General features: G+C 36.8%; 1 long non-coding RNA gene across 1 annotated transcript in view; it reads right to left on the bottom strand.

Moving 5' to 3' along the window:
• Nucleotides 1-654: 654 nt before the first annotated feature.
• The window catches only part of LOC140608011 (uncharacterized), a 261,913-nt gene continuing 254,661 nt past the window's right edge, over nucleotides 655-7,906 (bottom strand). Inside the window, exon 5 of the long non-coding RNA XR_012009951.1 lies at nucleotides 655-3,466. This is a non-coding gene — a long non-coding RNA (uncharacterized lncRNA). The remainder of the gene's footprint in view (nucleotides 3,467-7,906) is intronic.

Below are 7,906 nucleotides of genomic sequence, written 5' to 3'. Positions count from 1 at the left end.
CTCTGGAGTTTGGGTGCCCATGGTAGAGAAAAAAATGTCCTACTCTCTTAATGTAACCAATTCCCTAGAGTATGTTTCTGAATGAACTTCTCATAATTCATTTGGAAAATTTAGGTAAACACCTACTATGTGCTTAAGTGCTAGAGATATTATGAAGATGACAGATTTTGTCCCGCTTCTCAAGCAGCTAAGAACAAAGACCAGAAAGGCAAAAATGTTATATTGTAAGTTCAGATGCTATAAAGGTACATGAGGGTGAGGGAGATATGGGGAGGCTGATTAAAGTGTACAAACTTTTGGCTATGAGAAAAAAAACAAATCACACTGTTGTACATTTTAAGTTTAGTACAATTTTGTCAATTACATCTCAATAGACCTGGGGAGAAGCACATGGAGAAGATGCTTAATCTCCAGGAAAGAAAGACTAAGAAACACAGCTGAGACTCAAAATTTTAAGAAGCACTGACTATTATGTACCTGTAGAGTTAGGACCTGAGAGTGAGGGCTTCCTCACATTTTGTTTACTGAGTGCCTCATTCTAGTCCTGGCCCTGATGGAAAACTTCTGACCTGACTATATGTACTAAGAGTCATTTGCAAAAGTATCAGTATCCCAAGACAGGTTGTTAGAGACTTGAACATCAGGAATCCCCTCTAATAGGAAGTTAAATATTTAATAGGACAGGACCAGACCCCCTTCTATGAGAGAGTTGCTTGAGAGGTTAAGCATAATCCCTTTGGATAGTTTGGCAAGTAGAAACATTACAAATACAGGCATAATAAAAATTACAGTAAACCACAGAATGTGCAAAGATGTTGAAGTACTATGTTGTACATTTGAAACTGATGTAACATTGTATGTCAACTATATTCAAATTTAAAAATTTAAATACAGTACAAATAAAAATAAAAAATAGAGTGAAAGCATATATATATGTGTGTATATATACACATACATATATATATATATACTAGTAGTGATGGTACATGTATTCAGTAGAAACAGTATAATATTCAGGGCAATAGCATCTAACACTCCATCTTTTACTAGCTATGAGGCCACAGACAATCACATATCCTCACAATACCCCAATTTCCTCATCTGGAAAAAGGAAGTAATAATAATAATACTCTACCTCATAGAGTTGTCGTGAACATTAAATGAGTTAATACATATAAAGAGCTTAGAATAGTGCCAGGCATACTGTGAACAAATCACTGCAATGTAATTTTACCTGCCCCATCCCCAAATCTCCTGTTTCTCTTAAACAGCCTTCTGAGAATAGTCAGAATGCTCTCACTAAAATGGAAATCATTCATATTGCTCCATTACTTAAAACATTTTGAAGCAATTCTAAAAAAGTTACATGTTATATGATTTTATTCCTATGTGATCCTCAAAATTATAAAACCGAAGACAATGAGAAAAGATTTGTGGCTACATGAGGACAGAGATGGAGGGGGTATGTGGATGCAACTATAAAGGGGATAAGAGATTTTCTTTGTGGTAATGGAACAGTTCAGGATTTTGTTTGTGGCAGTGGTTATAATAATCTACACAGGAGATCAAACTATATAGAACTACACACACACACACACCATGAGTGCATGTAAAAACTGGTGAAAACAGAATAAAGAATGTTGTCTATGTAACACCATCCTATCAATGTCAGTTTCCTCATTTCCACATTATGTTAGTTATATGAGATGTCACTATTGGAGGAAGATGAGTGAATGGTTTAGGGGTCTCTACATTATTCATGAGACTTCTTATAATATCTTCAAAATAAAAAATATTTCCAAAAAAAAAAGCCATAGGATCACAATAGCCCTCAAGAAGAAAACAACAATCCAACCACCTCATCATGAGTCATAAGGTTTTGAAGGATCCAGCCTCAGATTACATCTCTAGCTTTACTTCTTTCACTCAGGTGATTTGGTTTCAAGTGTACCAATGACTCTTAATTCATTTTATCCTGTTGTTTCATTAGCTTAAAGCTCTACAAATATTATCTTATTAATGGGTATATGGAAACAAAAATAAATAATATGGCATATTCTTGGTTTCTGTATCAATTAACTGTTATTGCATAACAAATCACCCAGAAGTCAGAATCTTAAAACAATAAATTCTTTTTAAAAAAATATTTTATTCGGGGAATCCCTGGGTGGCTCAGCAGTTTGGCACCTGCCTTTGGCTCAGGATCGAGTCCCATGTTGGGCTCCTGCTTCTCCTTCTCCTGGGTCTCTGCCTCTCTCTCTATGTCTATCATGAATAAATAAATCTTTAAAAAAATATTTTTATTTATTTATTTATGAGAGACACATAGAGGCAGAGACATAGGCAGAAGGAGAAGCAGGCTCCCTGCAGGGAGCCCGATGTTAGACTCAGTCCCAGGACGTCGGATCACAACCTGAGCCGAAGGCAGACGCTCAACCACTGAGCAATCCAGGTGCCCCCAAAATAATAAATTCTTATTGTAATGACTCATTGTGTCAACTGGCTCACCTAGGCATCTGTGACAAGCCATGGGTCAGTTTTTGGGGTTCAACTGGCTATAAGATTGCATCAAATGGTCTTACCTACAACAATTAAGCTCTTCCACATGGTAACTCATCCTCCAGCAGGCTATTCTCACAGCTGTGGCAGTGTTCCAACATAAAAAGAGATGCTCAAGGCTTAGACTTGGATTGATCCACAGTCACTTTCACCAAATTCTAGTGGCCAAAGCATATCACAAGGCCAACCCATATGAAAAATGGATGCCATTTCTTAATGGGAGGAGCCCAATGTGACAAAGTCACATTGCAAAAGGTATGCACACAGTGTGAAAAATTGGGGCAACAAAATAACCTGCTAAAAATATAAACCACCCAAATGTGAATAATGCATTTTCTATTACAATAGAAATAGAAATAGGTTCTTGGTGAAATAGAAAACATATTTCTAACATAAATTCAGTATTTAAAAAGACATCATTATATGGAACAATGGAAAATCAGCATCTTTTACAGACAAATAAGTATTCTCCTTAATTCCTCTAAGGTTATAGATTTGACAAGCCTTTAAAAAATTTGCTGCTTTCTTCCTTCAGCCCCTTTTCTAGGTTTAATTTCCTTTTTTTATTTTTTTTCAGTTTCAGTCTTAATGAAGTAGCTTAGAATTCAAGCAGCAGCAGCTCACTTTGAGGGAGATCTATTGTTTCATATTAATGTTCACCTAAAATGAAGCAATGCCCTGCTGTCTTCACCATATTCATTCCATGAGAAATTCTAATCCTTGGAGAGAGGTAAGTAGGGGTGATGGTGCTGCCCTCAGTTTTGTCCTTAGGGTGCAGGAGACCAAAGCAGGGAGCTGCCAGAAGGGAGTGAGGAATCTGAACCTGGTGCCTAAGTAAGTTTCAGTTGCAAAACTGTAATCATCCAAGTGGGCAGGAAGTCACCTAGGCGATTCAGCTGGTGGGCGCCTGTGTGAAAGGGAGAGATAATCATTAATGTCACTCCCAAGACGGGAAGGTCTTTATAGACAGAAATAGATTTCACCAGCACATTGCATGGAAGCTATTGAAGTGCAGACAGTGATTTGTGAAATGTTATGAGAGCAGTAGAACAGGCTTAAATCAAATTCAGCAGTATGCAATTAGTTGATAAAATAACTATTTTGTTGTACTTTGGACTCTATTAAATAACATAACTTCAAATTCTGGATGGCGAGTCATTTCTGCCTATTAGAATGAAAAGCTTTTCCTAAGTGGCATTTATTCCATGAAACTCCTTATATAAATGTTGTAGATAAATAAAGAATAAAGTCTGCCTACCAGCTTACCTACCTGACACAACGCCCTAGAAAATAAAATAATGTCCTTTCTCCAAAAAAGTCTCTTTTGAGAATCAACTTTAACTTCAAAGAAGTGGATCATAGGAAATACAGTCTACTAAGACTAAAGTTTTTCTTAGGGTCCATTCATAGCCCTCATTAGCAATCCTCTCATTTTCTTTTTCATTGACTGAAGATAGAATTGTGGTTAATGAGGGCAGTTGTCATTACCTAAAGAAACCTCAAAGCTCTAAGGTGCTATACACATATTAAAAATTTACATACATGGGAAATAGAAGCCATATTTTACCCTGGAACCCGGATCTCTTGAAACAGAGTAAGAATATATTTTTTCATAGCTTAATAAGAATTCAATACTCAATTATTGATAAAACTTCAACTGCTTCTCTTACACTTCCATCTTTTAATACACGTATATGATACAAAATATCAAGAATTTAGTAAGTGAAAATATTGTACAAATAAACAGATGAAGGATTACATACTGCTTCTTACTGTTCGGAAGGCTAAACACATGACAGACACCAGATTTTTCGGAGGAGGGCAGAGTGTGATTTATACGTCAGCCTATATGCTGCCTTATAGACTACTTGTTCGTATTAAATGAGTCAGATGAGATGACAAAAATATCTTGTAAATACAGACAGGTAGTACCGGCTTATAATTACACAAAAATGGCTCTACAAACTGTACTAAATATCAGCAGAGTACTTTACAATTTACAAAGGCACTTTCTTCTTTATTTAAACATAAAATACTGGGGTGCCTGGGTAGCCCAAATGGTTGAATGAGCATTTGACTCTTGGTTTTGGCTCAGGTCATCATCGCAGGGTCATGAGATCAAGCCCCCAAATGGACTCTGTGCTGGGTATGGCTTCTGCTTAAGATTCTTTCCCTCTCCCTCAGCCCCTCCCAACCCCTACCCTCATGTGTGTACACTCACTCTCTCTCTCTCTAAAAAAACAAAACAAAAAAAAACCCATAAAATCCTTACAACAGCCCCATCAGGTAGATGGTGAATGAATTGCAGTTCCCTGAGGTTCAAAAGATCAAGAGTCACCCAAGACACGTTGGTTAGTAAATGGCCAAGGCAGGATCCCAAAGTTGGGTGTTTTATTTCTACTGTTATTATTCCAGTAAAAAATATTTTTTAAAAATATTTTTTTAAAAATCAACCCCTCCCTCCCATTCACAATCCTCTGAAAAGTGATTGAAAATTTTAAATTGTGTTAAAATTAAAAGTAATGTCTTAGATGAATTGTCCAGAATAAAAACAAAGCTTCGTTGTCTTTAATGTTAATAACATACTTTGAGGTAGACAGGATGAGTGGTGTCTCCCACATGACAGATGAGGAAACAGCCCAGTTAAAAAAGCAATATAAAGGTTTGCTACCCTAACATCACTCTGCTCTTCTTGCCAATTCAGGGCAAGGATGGCACCCTATCCTGCCTTTTATTGTAGAGCAAATCTCAGAGACTGCTAGAATGAATTGCTCTAAAAATTCAATAGCAGGGTTGTGCTGTGTAGGTTGTGACTGAAAGTGACATGTGCTGCATAATAAAACCAGCTTTCAACATTCCACTCCTAAAAATACTTCCCCTGATGCAGAACTTCCTTTAACTGTAGCCCAAGCCTTCCATACCACAATTAGAGATGAAAATCTGGAGCTGATACCCCTCTGGAGTTAATTTACAGATTGAGTTTGAGTTCGGACCCTTTCCAGAGACCCGTATGTATTGGCAGGTCTCCAAAACCCCTTCACTTATTATTTACTCAGGTGAAGATTAAGTAAAATAGTATCTAAAATGCTTGATTTGGTACATCATGCTTAGGTGCTCCTTCAGTGTCTTCTCCCTTCTCTTCCCATTCCATTCAAATCTCCTCTGCTTTGCCTCTCTAGACTCTGCAAACACCTTACAACTTTGGTTGTGCTCGCCCCTCCACCTGAAATGTCCTTCTCTCTGCCTCTGCTTGGAAAATCTAAGTTCTATCTCTGACATTCTCACTCAAGGGTTTTGTGTAGTTCTTATATTATGAGTTCTACTCCCTGGCCCCCACTATCCCACCACCGATGACATCCTAAGAGCGACACTTTGCAATACAGTCTGCTGATAACATATATGCTCATAAAGAAATTCAATAAATATTTGCTGGATTAAATTTAGGAGAAAGTATCAAGCAGACTGTGTACTTGAAGAGAAAAAAGGGCAAGAGAGGAAGTGATAGAAAAAAATATATTTGACCTACTTATACTATTGTCTATAGGCATAGTTGGACTTATTTTCATAAATTTCTCTAATGTCCTTGTTTTCATAACAAAATAGTAGTTGCAGCACAGTAAGAAATATGACCTGTAATGAGTATTTGCACATACTAGGATCCTTTATGTTCAAGAAATAAATTTTCATATTATGTTCAGAAAAATAGTTTTAGGAGTATCAATTTTTGTTTTGCTTTGTTTCATCTGTTTAGTGTTTGATTTTTTAAAACAGAGAATGACAAACATGAATACTTCTTTGATTATTTTGGATCATCTTATCTCTGCTGTTTTCTATGTACTGTCCTACTACTGATATCAGGAATTGTTTGCTTCCTCTTTTCTTTCAGAACTCCATTCAAACATCTCCTAGTCAGATAGACTTTCTCTGACACATTATTCCCAAAGCAGAACATATCTCAATACTTTGTTTTTTTAGCACCAATACTAAATTCCCAAAGGAATTCCCCTAAATACATACATATAATAAAGTTTCATTTAGAACTTAGAATAGTAAGAGACTAATAACCACAAACAATGAAATAGAACAATTATGCTATAATAAAAGTTAGGTGAGTGTGGTCTTTCTCCCAAAGGATCTATTGTACTATGCTCACCCTTCTTGTGATGATGATGATGATGATGATGATGATGTGAGACAGTAAAAGACTACTTGATGAGATGAAATAGGGTAATGACAGGCTCTGTGACATAGCACTAGTCTACTACTGACCTGACAATACATCAGAAGGAGGATCTGCTGCTTCTGGACTATGGTTGACCACAGGTAACTGAAACTGTAGAAAGTGAAACCATGGAAAATGTGGGGGGCAGAACTGCCTTATGATTTTAAAATTTGCATAATAGGGTATCCTTGGTGGCCCAGCAGTTTAGCGCTGTCTTCAGCCCAGGGCCTGATCCTGGAGACCTGGGATCAAGTCCCACGTCAGGCTCCCTGCATGGAGCCTGCTTCTCCCTCTGCCTGTGTCTCTGCCTCTCTGTGTCTCTCTCTCTGTGTCTCTCATGAATAAATAAATAAAATCTTTTTTTAAAATTTGCATAATAAAAAATGTGAACTTCATAAAAGTAGGAAGTAAAAGCTACAATTAGAAGTGGAATCTACCTACAGTCACAGGATTCGACATTCTATTTGTTATTTTTTGAGGGACGACATCACGGTTATCTTCTTTTGTTTATAAAATAACCCATATTTAAAAGTTAGTTTTAACACTTGCAGGTACCACCATTAACATGATAATAATGGTGTTTTTGAAATGTCTGGACATTTTTAAATATTTCAGATGATTAGAAATTCCAACACAATGTTCTAAAAATATCTTTAAGTGAAATCTACAGAAATTGGGACAAAGCAAAGGGGCACTTCAATAAAGAAGGTCCAGGCCACTGCTCAGGTCCAATTCCTTCTATCTCATTCCTTTTGGTGACCATCATACCACTCATTCTATCCACAGGAGTGGCTCTGAATAAAAAGTAAATAACTGCTTTCATCACTGTTCCCAATACTAACACGTTCAGACCTTACATTTCAATGATTTTACTGCTGATCATTATAGTAAATATATAGATGACAAACATAACCAGGAGAAATTACAAACCTTAGGGAATCTTAACTAATTCATGGTCCATCAATTGATTTGCTAAGATGAATAAGATCCCCATTGTATTTCAGTCCTCAGCTTCCATGCCTGAGACTAAAATTCACAAAATGCATTCTTACTTCTTCCTCCCAATTTCCAGGCCAGGGCTTCTGCAGACCCCATGACCCTGGGAGACCTGAAAGAATCCTATGT

The sequence above is a fragment of the Canis lupus genome, chromosome 17, assembly GCF_048164855.1.
Source record: "Canis lupus baileyi chromosome 17, mCanLup2.hap1, whole genome shotgun sequence".
Lineage (NCBI taxonomy): Eukaryota > Metazoa > Chordata > Mammalia > Carnivora > Canidae > Canis > Canis lupus.
The sequence above is the reverse complement of the archived record's forward strand: the minus strand, read 5'-3'. Positions and strand labels throughout refer to the sequence as shown.